The sequence below is a fragment of the Gracilinanus agilis genome, chromosome 2, assembly GCF_016433145.1.
Source record: "Gracilinanus agilis isolate LMUSP501 chromosome 2, AgileGrace, whole genome shotgun sequence".
In the NCBI taxonomy this organism is placed as follows: domain Eukaryota; kingdom Metazoa; phylum Chordata; class Mammalia; order Didelphimorphia; family Didelphidae; genus Gracilinanus; species Gracilinanus agilis.
Genome location: NC_058131.1, coordinates 561,976,109 through 561,993,402, shown reverse-complemented (window position 1 = coordinate 561,993,402; position 17,294 = coordinate 561,976,109).

Below are 17,294 nucleotides of genomic sequence, written 5' to 3'. Positions count from 1 at the left end.
TCATTATTTCCTTGCCTTCTTTTTCTCATTTGAAGCCCAATAGATTTTGCTCCATCCTCTCATTTTTACTCTATGTATGTCTGTCTGTCTCATGTGTGTTTCTTGTAGACAACATATGGTAGGATTTTGGTTTCTAATCTACTCTGCTATTTGCTTCCATTTTATGAGTGAGTTCATCCCATTCACATTCAGAGTTATAATTATCAACTGTGCATTCCCAGACATTTTGATTCTCTCTTCTAGTCCTGTCCTTTCTTCTTTCACTCTTTCCTTCTATACCAGTGTTTTGTTTTTAATCAATTCCTATAATCCTCTTCCTTGTTGTGCTTCCCTTTCTTCCCCTCCCTTCTTATTCTTCTCTTATGGCTCTTTAAAGCTACACTGAACTCCCCCCATCCAATCCCTCTCCCTCCCTAGTATTGCTTCCCTCTCCACCAGTCCATTTGTTACCCTTCTACTTCTCTATAGGGCGTGAATCAATTCTCTGCCCCAATGGATCTGATTGTTTTTCTCTCTTTCATTTGATTTCAGTACACTTAAGTATTGAATATTTCCTCTCTCTAACCTCTTTACCCTTACAGTGTATTATTATTTTTCCCTGTTGGTCCCATGCACTTCTTTATGGAATATAAATTTATTCCTTTTTGTTTGTTTTCCCATTTTTCTTATTATTACCTTCTTCCCTTCCCAGTTTTGTGTATGTATACATATATATCTATATATCTATATCTATATCTATATATATCGCTTGACATTTCATCCTATACAGTTTGTCCCTGTTCCCTCTATGTAAACTTCTTCTAGTTATTTAATAACAATTTTTAATATTTGCCAATATCTTCTTTTCTTCTTGGGATACAAATTCATTGAATTTGTTGTGTCCCTTAAAGAAAAGATTTTTTTTCTCCTATCCCCATTCTCTTAATTATCTTATATTGATTCTTTTGAGTTCTGGGTTTGGGCAGAAAACTCTTTGTTTAAGTCTGTATTTTCTTGATGAATGTTTGGAAGCCCTCAATTTTATTGAATGACCATACTTTCCCCTGCAATAATATAGTTAGTTTTGCTGGACAGTTGATTCTTGTTTGTAGACCCAGTTCTCTTGCTTTCAGGAATATTGTGTTCCATACCTTCTAGTCCTTCAATGTAGATGCAGCCAGATCCTGTGTTATCCTAACTGTGGTTCCCTGATATCTCAATGACTTCTTTTTAGCAGCTTGTAATATTTTTTCCTTGGTCTGACAGTTTTTGAATTTGGTTATAATATTCCTGGAAGTGTCAGTTGTGGATTAAATGTAGAAGGTGATCTGTGGATCCTGTCGATTTCCACTTTTCCCTCTTGTTCGAGAACTTCAGGGCAATTTTCTCTGATATTTTCTTGTAAGATGCCATCTAAACTTCTTCTTTTATCATAATGTTCTGGTAAACCAATAATTCTTAAGTTGTCTCTTCTAGCTCTGTTCTCCAGATCTTTGGCTGAATTAATGAAGTGTTTCATATTCTCTTCAAATTTTTCATTTTTTAAATTTTGTTTAAGATATTCTTGCTGCCTTGTGAAGTCATTTGCTTCTAGTTGTTGAGTTCTGTTTTTTAAAGACATTCCTTGCTTTTTGGTCATCCTTCTCCTTCTGGTCTGATTTTATTTGTAGATCATCTTTTGCCTTCTTTGCTTCATTTTCAAGCTGGCCAATTCTGGCTTTTAAGACTTTATTTTCTTGTTTTAGTTCATGTATTTCCTTTTTCAAATTGTCTTCAGCCTCTCTTGCCTCTCTTGATTGCTCTTTGAGTTCCTGAAGTTCTTGAGTTAATTGAATTTTGAGATCTTCCAAAGCCTGTGTCCAGTTCACTGGAACTACTTCCTCTTCTTCTATTTCTATTTCATTTGCTCTCTTTTCACCTCCTTGAAAGAAGCTGTCAATTGTCATTTCTTTTCTCTTTTTCTATTGCTTACTCAAATTGTTTCCTTCCTTGTTCTGCTAGTTTGAGCAGTTGTATTTAATGATCTTTGATGAAAGATCTTCCTCCAGGTGGCAATGAAGGTTTGTAGTTACTTTCCTTGCCCTCTGAATACTTCATGCCTGTCCAATTGTTGGGATTAATCCTGTATTGATTGGGTTAATCTTACTGCTTAACATGCCCTGAGGTTAAAACCTGGAGAGGAGGGAAAAACAAAAAACAACAACAACAACAACAAAAAAAAAACCATGGGGGGACAAGAAGGAGTATTTTCCTGAACTGAGCTCTCCAGCAGTGGGGTCCCCTGCACTGTCCACTGTGTTTGATCTGGTTTTCTTTCCTCTTGAAACCCTGTGTTCTCTCTCTCGGTATGAGGAAGCCATGCTATCTGTGGTCTGGGGTTTGGCTCTCTCTAAGCCACCATTTTCTCGGCATTTTTGCTGAGTTTCTCTGGTTTTCTCCTCCAGTCACCTCTCCAGTGCCTGTGTTTAACTTCCTGAGTCCAGTGACAGCAAGGCCCTCTCTCAGGACCAGTGTGTCCACCTGCCCTGAGATTTCCTGGGCTGCTGGAGACTCTCCACAACACGTGGGGGAGACACCGTGGGATTCCCCTTCTATGCCCTCAGACCTGACAGTTCAAGAACTGAAGCCTTTTTCTTGTCATACCTCTTTAGTTTTGCTGCAGTAGGGTTCCTCCTGCTCTGTCCCATTATTAGATTTGATCCTCTTTCTTCTCAATGTGCATTGTTTTCTATCTTGGTGTGTAAGGGTGCAGAGGTTTTAAGATTCACTCTTTCTAAGCCGCCATCTTCCCAGAAATCCAATTAAAGTGATTTATGTAATAACGCACTTACCCAATCAGTAGCCAGGACTATAGAAAGTTTGCCACACTATAAAAGACAGAAAAGGGACTAGATTATAGGAGCCTGGATGGCAGCCAAGGTGAGATGCTTGATGTGACTCAGAGGAAGTCCTGCCTCTGACATATGTCAAAACAGCCACAATCTTGAACCCCAAACAAGTTCAAATATTTTTGTCTTGGCTCAAAATTACATCAATCCCACTGGGATTGGTTTGGTCCCTTTGATCCTGTGCTAGATAGGCACTATGCAGGTTAGCTTTGTGCTTCTTTGGCACTCTGAAATGACTCCTTTTGTTCTTTTCTCCTAGAATCAGACAGAATCATTAAGCAAAGTCCCATAATTTTTAAACAATTAATGGCATTATTTCTATAGTTTAAACCTTTTTTGGGTATGCATTAATATTAGAACAAATATATTTTAAACTTATATTACTGTAAAAAAAAGGTTAATATTGATTATATGTACTTCAAAGTACTTAAAAACTATATTGCAAATATAAGAAAAAAATAATAAAAATGTTTTAAAAATTAAAAAATATATAGTTGTGACTCAGTGACACACTGTGTCAGCCAAGGAGAGGTAGAATACAAAGGTTCCTCATCCCAAAATGAGATCCATTTCCTTTTTTAACTTGGCCATGGATTTTTACAAAATAGCATGTTTATAAAAATAGTTATATAGTAGATAATGCACATTCAAAGAAAGTACCAAAATTTCCCCAAATTCACAATAGCCCATGTAATGACAAATAGCAAACTAACCCACTATTAAAAAGGATTCACATGAGTTTTCTTATGGGGAAAAACAGGGGAGTTAACTTAAGTATTATATGTGGGTTCAGAAGGGTGAGTAGGAGACAGCAATGGACAATAGGTGGGACCAAACAAGTTAGGGAAACTGGGTTTAGCTGTTAAGGGAAATGACTGTTGACAGGAGTGACAGTTAGGCCCTAACTGTCACCCTGCCCCACCTAGACAAGGGGTCTGTGAAAACCAGCAAGCATATGACAAGAGGGCTTGTAAACAAATTTAATTAAGGGAACTATGGTCTAAAGGATGTCAATAGGGGTTTCTATACTTCCAGACTATGGGCAAACTACAGGGTCAGGGGAAGGAGTTATCTACACTGAACTGAGAACTAAAGCAAGACAGGGCCCAAAGAATAGCAGGACTGAAGTGGGTATCCTCACAGCAGAGTCCTGACACACTCCAGTGATGTTGCAGCTCTTCCATGATCACTATCTATACTCCTTCAGGTGGGTAGATCTGTGAGCTAACCCAGCCCATGTTAACCTGCAACTCAGGTTGGGATTAATAATCTCTACCAAAAATCTCCCACAAGTAGATGACAGTCTTCCTTTTGTATATCAGGAAATCTAGGTGCAAACTCCACTTCCTCTGAGGTCTCCCAGGATCAGTTGCAACTTGTCCCAACCACCATGGAGTCCATCTCAGAGAGAGAGGCCACACTTCCTGCTTCCCTATTCCATTTAGAATTCTCCAGCCCTGCCTGCTAGGTCTCCTAAATAATAATTTAGTAAATTTCTTCACAACAGTTTATATATAGCCACTTGCTGTGTGATATTCTTAAAAAACCTATGAACTGATATATACTTGTCACAAATCTACAGATATAGGAAATCTTTCAACTTTGGTAAGAAATCTAGATTGTTCTGTAGAAGAATAGAATAAGCTGAAGAGTTAAAACTATTAAATCATCCAGAAGCCACTTGCTACCTGGGGAATGCTCCCTCTTGGGAGCCTTCTAGGGGTACCATGCCATGCCCTAGGAACAACTTCCCAGCTCCTCTGGTATGTGACTGTTATATGTGTCATCCATTACATTTTTACAAATGCACAGGTGGGGATATATAATAATCACTTCAGCTACAAAATGGACCCTTTAAGAACAATTGCAATACACTGTGGTAAAATCGATGTAATGGACTTCTCTACTAGCAACAATGGAATGATGCAGGACAACTATGAGGGACCTATGAGAAAGAATGCTATCCACATTCAGAAGAAGAACTGTGGGAGTAGAAACACAGAAGAAAAAGAACTGCCTGATCACATGGGTGAATGGGGATATAATTAGGGATATTGACTCAAAATGAGCACCCTAGTGCAAATATCAATAATATGGAAATAAGTCTTGAATAATGACATATGTAAAACCCAATGGAATTGTGCGTCAACTATGGGTTGTGGGAAGGGGAGGGCTAGAACATGAATCCTATAACCATGGGAAAATGTTTTAAATTGATTAATTAAATAAAAAATTTTAAATAAAAAAAATTAAAAATAATTGAGATATTTAGCTTATTAAATTCTCCAAAGGTTGTATACAGGTTGTAATCAGTTTTGATGGAGTCCATCCATCATCATATATGCGACAATTAACAAAGGCAAAATAAAAGAAAAGGCTTTATAAGCAACATATGACCTCTATAGTTGAGATGACAAATCCAAGATACATAAGACATATGGGCTTTTTACAATTTAAAAAAAATTTTGTGTAAGATGTCCATGGGTTTTCAAAATGACAAGTTCTTCAATATAGTCATAGGGAAACAGTATAAAATAATCATATAACAGAAAGACATTGATTAGATTAATACAGATAAACTTAAAAAATTTAAACATTAAAGCAATCAGCAATATACAATAATATAAACAAATGGCAAGGTATAGGCAGTGTGGTCAGAAACCTTTTTACCAATCCGAATAGACTTGTTTACTCTCTTGAGGGGAAAAGCTGAAAATGATTAGCAAGCAATAAACTTCTAGATCTCTTTTAAGGTTCTTTCCCCTCCCCTATATAAATCAACCATTCAGATTTTGTTTAGCAGAACTCTGAATTTAGTCATAGTGAGGGAGAATTCTACACTGAGCAGAATCTCCATTCTGCATGTTGAGAGCATTTAAAACTTTCAAAACTTTGTCAAAATATTTTAGTTTGGACTATTGCAGTTTAAGTATCATAGCTTGCTGCATATTGTTGAGGAGAAGAAGGCAGAATAGTAAATAGCCAGTGAAAATACAAACTGCTATTAAAAAAAATCAAGCAGAACCAGCATGCACTGGTGAGCTCAAGGAATTCATACTGCAGAGATTCAAACATGCTTTGCAATAGCATTTTGTTCTCCAAAAGACAGGGAATGGAGTTTGTTTACAGAGTAAACAGAGAGATATCTGCATATGAAGGACTGGCTACCCCTTGGCATTCTGAGTCAGGAGGGTGAAGGAAAAATGAGCTTATTTCCCAAAACTGACTTTAAATCTATTAACTTTAGGCTTTTTGCCCTGCCTGTGAAAAAACCTTCAGTCTTAGAGTCTTAATCAGGAGCCCTAAGTCAGCTTTCTTAAAAAAATTCTTCTTGAAAAGTAGAAGGGGGTGTAGCTCAACAGCAGGTTTCCCCTCCCCACCCCACACTGTTGTACCCCTGCTGAAAAATGGCTAGGAGGGGCTTGGGGGAGAGGGAAAGAACATGAATCATGTAACCATGGAAAAATATTGAAATAAAAAATAAATAAATAAAATAAAGATGCATCCATCCAAAAAAAAAAAGAAAGAAAAGAAAAATGGCTAGAATAGGCTGGAAAACCCTAGTAGGGTGGGGGAAAGGATCAATAGGACTGGTCTCACCCTATGTGGAAAAAATATAGTGGCTCGGATTGCTGGACTCTTAGTAGTGGATCAAGTCATGGCAGTGGGGGCTGGAAGCTGGAAGGGAGGAGATATAACAGCAGTGGCTCAAGCAGGTGGACTCAAGAAGCAGCAGCTGGAGTGGGAGATAGGCATCTGGGCTGGTAGAAAGCAGACAGGTGAGAGTGGCCAGAGAAAAGACTTACTAACTTAACTGAAAATCTTTCTAAAAAATATTTGAGAATTCTATCCCTTCGTGGTTGCCATAATGTAGAGATTAAAATTAATATACAAGAACTAAGTGTTATATTTTATAAATTTTTACTAATAATAAACTAACATAAAAAATAACTAAAAAGGTACTAACCAGTCTGCTCATGAGAGCAAAAGAGAAAAAGGGAGGAGTTACAACAAACTATATACAAACGTGATGATGCAAAGGTGAACAAAGGGAAAAGCATTCTGGGTAATACAGAAAGGAAGTTTTTGTAATGTAGTTTTTAGGGGTTCAAGATTTTCCAACTATACAATTAGTATAGGTCAGTGATGGTGAACCTTTTAGAGACCTTAGACAATGAGTGCCCAAACATCAACCCTTATATTGCATGTGAGCCCCCTGCCTTACCCTGGAGAGGGGAGGGAGGAAGTGCTCCCATTGGGCTGCTGGAAAGAGGTGTAGATGATGAGAGAAATATCCTCAGGTATATATGGAGAGGGGGAAGGAAGCAGCCCCCTCCAGCAAGCTCTAGCTCACATGCCATAGGTTTGCCAACATGGGTACAGGTGGACCAAAGAGTATATAAAATTTAGTAATTTTTGGAAACTAATTCCAAACTGTTTTTCAGAAAGGCTGGACCAATTCACAGTTAATCAAATAGTGCCTTTCCCTCTAAAATTCTTCTAACATCTGACAGTCTGATGAGTATGAACAAGAAATTTAAAATTTACTGATACTTTCTTATTGCATATTCATATTCCATTATTATCACATTTGACAGTGTGATAAGTTTTTTGTTTCATTTTGTTTGTTTTTTGGTCAGCCATGCTCCAATTGATGGGTATTCTCAACTTTTTGCTACTAGAGAGAGGGCTGCTATGAATATTTTGGCATATATTGGATTTTTATTTCTATCTTTAACTTTCTAGGGGCATATTTAATAAAGGCATCCTTGAGTCAAAAAAAATATGGGTAGTTTAGTAACTTTTCTTTACCAATTCCTACCTCTCCATCCCTGTGGCTCAGATCCCATCGTGGGCCCAGAAAGAACTAGGTACCAATTTGAGTCCCTTTGCCCCAAACTTCTTTCCAATTCTCCCCTTTTTACCTGGCTGGATGATGCCATTCCTCTCTTCTCCCACACAAGCCCATGTCTATAAGAGTAGATCTAGAGATTCCCACCACATCAAACTTCTGGGATATTTGAGACACAGGAATATTTGGAGACAGCCGGAAAGGAAAAAGAAGATAGGGAATTGTTAAAAAAAATTAGTGAAAGAGTGGGGATGATAGAGATGGCAAAATGGGTGGAGGAGTAAAGATGGAATGAGATCATTTGTACATGTACAGGGCCCTGTTTTGGCAAGGAGAAGGGACACCTTTTCATGAGAGATAAGAGTGAAGGAAGAAGGTATCTGAATGATGTGAGATGAGGGGGAGGGAGAAGATGGAGTTTTCAGCAAAAAGAATTATTTTTTTTTCAGTAAAATATAAAGCAAAGTTATCATCTGAGAGGGTACGAGGAAAAGGGATCATGGCATATTTAAGGAAGGATAATTAAAAGCTTTTGTGGTGAGCAGGATAGTGAATTCATTAGGAAGGTATAAAAGAGTTGCCTTTCCACAGTAAGGGCTCAGCTGAGGTTATAGAACATACATTTTTCATGGACCTAGTCAGCATTGTTTCATGATTTTTTTCTAGCTTCATTCAGTAGCATGTGAATAGGAGTGAAGATGGCAGATGGTAGGAGCAATCTAAGGTTGCAACTTGACTTGGCAAGTCAACATCAGTAATAGGATGGGGGGAAAGGGACTAGATAGAAGAGGACAATGTAGAGATTGAGCAATCCCATATTGTAGGGTTCAATATGGAGAAGGGCATAGAGTGTACCTTGTGAATGAACAATGGCTTGGGAAGGTACTGAGAAATGGAGAGATGGGAGGTTATAGTAAGAAAGACCAGGGTTGGGGATTATAAGGCAGACAGAAAGGCAAATAAAGATAATGATAAGCTAAAGGAATTTCAGAGTTTATGAACAGAAAAGTAGAGCACTTGTGGGTAATTCTAGAGTCACCTGTGTGTAGCTGAAGAAGGATGAAAGAGTAGGCCATGGGATATGAGTAAGTTGAGGAACTGGGAAGTTAGGGTACTTAGGAAAATATCAATATGTATGTTGAACTTTCCTATTATAAGGGCAGGAGTTGGGGAAGAAAGAAAGGCTAAATCTAGCATCAAACTTTAATGATATCTGGGAATAGGAAGAGGGGAAATGGTTTAGGAATGATAGGTAAGGGAAGCTACCTAAAGCAGCTATGTCAAACAAGCAGCCCCTTCCCCCAAAGGGGGAAATGTATCTTGAATGGCCAATCTCCTATCTAAGCCCCTAAATCTTCTTCTTTCTAAACCTAGATAGCTAAACTAAGGTAGACTGTGGTCTTGCTTGAAGGTCTAACAAAGTAAAGCAGCTTTGGCTGTCAGAGACTGAATGGCTCTAGCAGCTACACAGAGAGTATGTCTGTTCAGAGCCAAGAGCAAAGGACACAGGACCAGGATCCTGCAAGAAGGGTGACCTGGCTTTTATACCAGGACTCCAACTGCCTTTAAGTGCCCCCGCTCTTAGAGTTCTGGGGGGGTCCTATGGGATTCTTTGATGCAGCTTGAACCCCTCTCAGCAATATGGATCCCACAAGAGTGAGTAGTAAGTTTAGACCTTCTCAGGATGTGGAGGATACAAAAAGGGACTCCCCAATCAGTCAGGGCTCAGGCAGGTGTATAGACAGAAAATGGTCAGGGGCAGGGGAGCTTTGAAGCAACTAGAATTACAGCAGCGTTCTGGAAGGGCTGATGAAATGGCCGATCAAGGTAAGGGCACTGCTCCCACTGTGGGAACAGCTCACTCTGCTTTGTTCCTAATTGTGGCCTCTAGTTGCCCCATGACCAGAAGTACCATTGTTTTAACTTGAGTCATTGCCTCCTCCATAAGAGGTGGTTTTCTGGGATATGTCCCCCATGAAACTTGGTGTCTGGAGTTCTAGCGTCTTTCTTGTCCATCAATTTGCTTGCTTCGGGAGCATTTTGTGAAGCTTTTTCTAGTCACTATTATTTCTGGTTATGGCATTATAGGTTGACTTTCAGAAGTAGCTCCCCTTTGCTCCTTATACTCCAAAATAACTTCCATTTTACAGTACAGTAAGGTCCCTCTATCCTGACCCCTATGAGTGGTGCTAATGAAGACACAGAAAAGTCCCTAGATACCCCCAAATAACTATATTCAGAAACTGTCTCATTCTCAGTTTTCTGTCATAGGCGTGTAGAGACTTATCTCCTCAGTTTCTTCGTGGGTCTCTTGCCCTCACCTGTTTGTTGGTAGATAATTTTTTATTGATGTGGCAAAGAATGGCAAGGGTTAGCTCAAGTGGAATTAGAAAGCTGTTAGGAAGAAAAATGATCCTAAAGCATTTTTATTTAAAATATTAACTTTGACTATCTTTTATTTTTATGTGGGCTTTATTTCCAAATATATCCCTCCTCAATCCCCTACTCAGTGAGCTATCCTTGATTATAAAAAAAATTTTAAAAGAAAGAAAAAAAATGTAGTTCAGCAAACCCAAGTCTGACAGCACAAGCAATGTGAAAGCAGCCCTCCTTATCTAGTTCTGTAATGAAGGCAGGGAGGTGCTTTTCCTTATCTCTTCTTTGGGGTCAAGCTTGCTCTCTGTAATTGCACAGCACTGAATGCTGATTTGTGCTTTACATTCATTTCCCGTTTGAGTCTTATAACACTCTTGGATCCATCTTTAATCACAGTTCAAGGCATCATAATTATTGTTGAGTTGTTTCAGTTGTGTCTGACTCTGACTGCATTTGAGGTTTTTTAATTTTTTTTGAGGTTTTTTTTGACAAATACTGGAATGGTTTGCCATTTCTTTTTCCAGTTCATTTACAGATAAGGAGACTGAGGCAAATAAGGTTAAGTGATTTGATTAGGGTCACGTAGCTTGTAAGTATCAGAGGTTAGATTTGAAATCAGGAAGATGAATCTTCTTGATTCTAGGTCCATTCATTGCTTTCTCCCCCCATGTCACTTAGCTTTCTAACATTATGGACTACATTGAATTTCACTACTCAAGGACCCATGATTTTATCAGTATAGGATGATTCTGTGCAGTTTATAGACTGGAACTTCTCTATATATTTATAGATTATCTTTCATAAATTGGACTTATGGAAAATTCACAAGTTGGTAGCATACCTTTTGGTGGTGTACCTCTCTGAATTTAGCTAGGCTAGTCTTTGAATCAATTAATCAGTCAATAAATACTCATTAAGTGCCTATTGTATCCCAAAGTCCTCTTCACAGTATTGATGTTACTGAATAAATTACTCTCCTGGTCCTCCTCATTTCACATTGCTTTTGTTGTTACAGAAGGTGGATGGGGATATAATTAAGTGGCTCAATGGATAGACAGCCAGGTCTAGAGATTGGAGGTCCTGGGTTCAAATGTGGTTTCAGACACTTCCTATCTGTGTGATCTAATGCAAGTGACTTAACCCCCATTGTATAGCCCTTACCACTCTTCTTCCTTAGAACCAATACTTAGTATTGATTGTAGGACATGAGTTAAGGGTTTAAAAAATAGTGAAGGGAAGAAGAGATTTCCCACAGAGTAGAATATGGGACAGGGCTTTTTAGTGAGGATTTTTTTAAGGACTGGAGAGCCATGAGCATGTCTCTATGTCTAGAGAGATCCTGAACAGACAGGAAAGATCCAGTGGAGCAGGAGAGATAGAAAATTCAAGGAGAATCATATGAGAGCCAGGCTTAGAGACAGGAGGTTCTGGGTTCTAACTTCAGATACTTCCTAGCTGTGTGACCCTGAGTTAGTCCCTTAGATCCCATTGCCTAGCCCTTCCCTCTCTTCTCTCTTGGAACCAGTACACAGTATTGATTCTAAGATGGAAGGTAAGAGTTTTTTAAAAAATTCATGGAGGGCAGGAAGAGGAGAGAGAGACACACACATACAAAGAAAGACTTCTGGAAGAAATGAGATCAAGGGCACAGGTAGAGAGAATTATAATTATCTCTTCTGGTGATGGAAGGAAGAAAGGAAGGAAGGAGCAGAGAATGATGAAATGATGAAAATTATTAAGGAACAAGAGTTGCAGAGTGAGAGGGAGCTCACACCAGATGGCCTCAATCTTCTTGAAGTAGGAGGCTGGATCATCTGTTGGGAGTGGGGTAGAGAAAGAGAAATGGAGGAGGTAGAGAGGGGAAGAGGCTTGGAACACGTGTGAGGAATGAGATAGGAAATGTATGACAGTAGAGTGGAAAGACTCAAGCAGAAGACCCACATGAGTTATGTAACAAACTGAGTGTGGGTAAATTAGCCACATTTTGTGGAGTGGGTCTGGAGTGGAGTCAGGCTGATCAGAATAGGGATGAGGGGACAGGAGGATGTATTCCTTCACACATGAAATGAGGAATGTTGTGCTACAAAAATAAAGGCACACTCTCCTTCTTTCTGGCTTCTTCTCTTCCTCCCACCTCCCATCCAAAAATGTTCACAAAACAATTTTCAGTCCCTCTTCTGAAGACCTAGTTTTAAAAGCAAATCTATAATTCTTTGGACATCTACTATGAACTGGGCCCTGTTATAGACCCCAGGAACTTCTCCCTGCATACTGTGTCCCAAGTACAGCCTGCTTCAATATATCAAGGATTTTTATCCTTTGTATTTATATCTTCAATGCTTAGCACAATGCCTGGCATGTAGTAGGACAAAGGATAGGGATCATGATTAGTCCTGTGATTTCAACGGAATGGGAAATTCCTAGGTGAGGCAATTTCTTCTACAATATGTAGGTTAGTACCTTGTCTGCAGCAGTCTTAGAGAGTTTCTTGGAACACAGAGGGTTGAGTGACTTAACCAAGGTCACACAGCCTGTATATGTCAGAGGCAGGACTTGAACTCAGGTCTTCCTGGCTCCAACAATGATTCTCTATCCATGATGCCATGCTGTCTCTCAGCACATTGTATGCAATTAATAAATGCTTATTTATTGATCTTTATGAGTATACTCCCTCCAGTTTTCTCTACAACCAAGTAGAGGTTTTAAAGATTTCCAGTGATTATAAATTGATTACTCTTCTATTAATGCTTAAAGGAGAAGTAGTTAGGAGTCATAGGAGAGAGCATATTGTATGTGAAGTCAGGAAGACCTATGTTTACATCTTGTATTAGATATATACTAGCTGTGTGACCCTGAACAAGTCACTTAGTTTTTCTCATCCTCATTTTCTTCATCTATAAAATAGGGATAAGACAAGTGCTTGTGTCATGGGGTTATAAGGATCAAATGAGATGAAAGCTCTTGGAAAATGTTAAAAGTACTTTATGAATTAAAGCTATTATTAGTAGCTATTAGTAGAGTTTCAATGTTATTACTAATAGCAATGACAATGAAAATGAATCTCTCACATTTTATATCCTTCTAATGTGCTTTCTTCCTCATAACCCTGTGGAATTAGTAGTGCAAATGTTATTGGTTTTTATAGAAGAGGAAACAAAGGTGAAATATTCTACTGAAATATGTGGGTAATATGGGTGGTAAGATTTGTAGAGTTATTATATCAAGGTTTGGTATATCTACTCAGAGGGTAGGCCTAAGAGCACTATCTGACTAGTTGACAACTTGGTAAAAACAGTAATTAAGGTTTATTTATATTAAGTAAAAGAGGAAGGAGGAGGACCAGGAAAAGGAGTCCTTAAGCTTAAAATCTGGACACTCTACCCAAACTCCTAACGGCTCCTCAAGGAACTGTCTTCAAAGATCTTCAGGTTACCTGATGCTATACTCACTGTCTAAAATCCCCACACAGTTTATCTATCTTGACCGAACTGGTCCTCCAAATAAATGGTAGATAAGTTAAAATTTTGTCAAGATAGGATAGCTTGAACCTTTGGAGAATTCACCCTCTTTAGACTAAGCCGAGATGGTGAGGCCTTTCCCAGAGACGGGCTTCACTGGGTACTGACAGCTCTCTCTCAGCAGTCAAGAAACTCTCAGTACACAGGATATTCCAGGAAATTGGAGACAGGGAATGACAAAATTCTTCTACCAGGATATTAGAATCTTTGGATATCTGGAAAACAGGAAGCTTCAGCCCTCAGGGAACAAGTCTGTCCATTTCCCAAGTTTACACAGATTCTCCCACAGGAAGTTGCATCTTCAATCACCCTGAAGGACAGGAACAACCATTCTTAACTGTCTCAGTGTGTCCAGTTTTAAGATGTTCCCAGATTCTAGAATTGCTCCTTCAGTTTCATGCATGTGGCTAGTCCCTCTTTGCAAAGTTTTACATTGAGTCTCTTATGCAAAATCTTTCCTTCTTTCTTCCTCTCTCTCACTACCCAGGGACAGCAGCTAGTTAAGTACTAGAGTTGAAACTCTAAAAAGGACAGGTTCCAAGTCTGCTCCAGTTCCAAGCTCCTTCCTGTGGAGATTAAAATTAATATGCAAGAACTAAGTATTATATTTTACAAATTTTTATTAATAACAAACTAACAAAAAAATAACTAAAAAGTTACTAACCAGTTTGCTCGTGAGAGCAAAAGAGAAAGAGAGGGAGGAGTGACAGAACTTATAAAACAATAAAGTGACTATGCAAACATGGAGGTGCAGGAGAGATGAAAGGGAATTTTGGGAAATACTAAGGGACTTCTGGGGAATAAAGTCCAAGGTTCAAAATCTCCATTTATACATACCCCCCTGTGATCCTTTGGGAGAACAGTCTCCCCAAAGGATCATAAAAACATCATCAACTTAAAAATTGCAATAATTTGTGGATAAAAGGAAAAGAGAACAAAACCAATGATTGCTACATTGACAAAACTCAATTAGGGAGCAGTCTCTTTTGGCATAAAAGTAACATTCAAAACAAATGCTTTCAACCTCCCATAATTCAAATTAGCACAGCCCAAAGTTCAGTATGGATCTTCTGTTGTAGTGTGTGGTTTCTTCAGGCATCTTAAAGTTTTTTAGGTATGCATTAATATTAAAACAAATGTACTTTAACCTTATATTACTGCAAAAAAATTAATATTACTTACATGTACTTCAAAGTACTCAAATACAAGAAAATACAAGAAAAACAATATTAAAATGTTTTAAAATAAAAATATATATCTTAGAATCAGTGGTACAGTAGCCACGGAGAGGTAGAATACAAAGGTTCCTCACCAAAAATGAGATCCATTTCCTTTTTAAACTTGGCCATGATCCACTGTTTGAGCACAAATGATTTTCTTTTCTTTCTTTTTTTTTTGCTTCTTAATAAAATTCTCTTTATTGATGCTTATTGGTTTATTACTCAGTATAGGCTATGGGGGTCAAGTGACTTGCCTAGCGTTACACAGCTGGGAAGTGTCTGAGGCCAGATTTGAACCTAGGACCTCCCATCTCTAAGCCTGGCTCTCAATCCACTGAGCTACCTATCTGCCCCCCACAAATGATTTTCACAAAATAACAGATTTATAAAAACAGTAATATAGTAGATAATGCACATTCAAAGAAAGTACCAAAATCCCCAAAATTCACAATAGCTCAGTTATTGACAATAGCAAAGAAACCCATTATTATATAGGATTCACATGAGTTTATATATAGTCACTTGCTGTGTGATATTTAAAAAAAACCATATGAACTGATGCATACTCATCACAAATCTACAGATATTAGAAATCTTTTAACTCTGGCAACTGCTGATGAAAACCTATTTTGAGTCTATAACATCACCAAAAGATCTAGATTGTTCTGGTGGAAATAAGTTAAAATGAAAAGTTAAAATATCATGCATGCAGGAACTCTTTTTGGCTTCTTGTTTTATATATAAAAATTTTGGAAGGAACTTCTATTTGGTTCTCTACCTTTTAATACAATATTCTTCATAATATATATGTATATGTATACATATATATATGTGTGTGTATATATATATATATATATATATCATCCATTCAGAAACTACTAGATATCTGAAGTTATTTCTCAAGACACCTTAAATTACATTTTACATTCTTAAGTCATCATATTCTTCAAAGTTGTATACAGGTTGTAATCAGTTTTGATGAAGTCCATACATCATCATGTATTTGACAATTAACAAAGGCAAAAAGGAAGAAAAGGCTGCATAAGTAGCATGTGACCTTGATGAATCAGGTGGACTTACAGGTTTTTTACAACTTAAAAAATTTTTTTTGTGTAAGATGTTTATGGGCTTTCACAATGATATGTTCTTCAATATAGTCATAGGGGAAGGGTACAAAATAATCATATAACAGAAAGATATTTATTAGGTTAATACAAGTAAACTTAAAACAATTTAAACCTTAAAGAAATCAGCAAATACAATAATATAAGTGAATGGCAAGGTACAGGCAGAGCAGTCAAAAACCTTTTTACCAATCCCAATAGACTTGCTTACTATCTTGAGGGGAAAAGGTGAAAATAATTAGCAAGCAATAAACTTCCAGATATCTTTTAAGGTTCTTTCCCATATATTTATCCATTTAGATTTCATTTGTCAGAACTCTGGATTTCCTCATATACCCACTGGGCAGACTCTCCACTCTGCATGTTTAGAGCATTTAAGACTTTCAAAACTTTGTCAAAATATTTCAGTTTGACCTCTAGTTTAAACAGAATAGCTTTTTGCATATTCTTGAGGGGAAGTAAGCATAATGGTAAAAAGTCAATGAAAATACAAATTGCTAGTAAGAAAATCAAGCAGAGCCAATATGTACTAGTTAGCTCTATGAAGTCAAACTGCAGAGATTCAATCATGCTTTGCAATAGCATTTTGTCCTCAAAAACAACGGAATGGAGTTTATTTATAGAGTAAACAGAAAGAAGGGCCAAACTTTGGGGGAGAACAATATCGTATTTGCCTATGATGGACTGGCTTCTAAAAAAAACTCCTTGGTGTTCTAAGTCAGGAGAGAGAAGGAAAAAGCAGACTTATTTCCTAAAACTGACTCCAAATCTACTGATTTTGTCCCTCTGCCCTCAAAAGAAATGGTAGAGGAGTCCCCTTCTTGTGAAAAAAAAATTCCTGAGTTGCAAGTCCCTCTCAGCCAGGAGTCCACGGTCAGCTTAAGACTTCAGCTTAATAAATGGCTAGTGCAGGCTGGAAACCCACATGGGGTGGGGGAAGGGTTTGGATGGAAAGATTTTTATACATCATTCTTTTGGGGAAAAAAAAGCACCTCGGAATGGCAGGTGCTGGAAGCTGGGCGGGTACAACTCAGGATGAATCAGCAGCAACAGCACAGGCAGTGGGTAGAGCACAGACAGAGGGCGTAGCAGCAGTGGCTGTGATGGCCCAAAAGCAGGTGGGCTGGGTGGCCAGCGAAAAACTTACTAACAACTGAAAATCTTTCTTAAAAATATTTGAGAATTCTAACCCTTAGTGGTCTCCATAAATATGGAGATTAAAATGAATAAACAAGAACTAAGTATTATATTTTACAAATTTTTATTAATAATAAACTAACAAAAAAAAAACAACATCTAACAAGGTACTAACCAGCCTGCTCGTGAGAGCAAAAGAG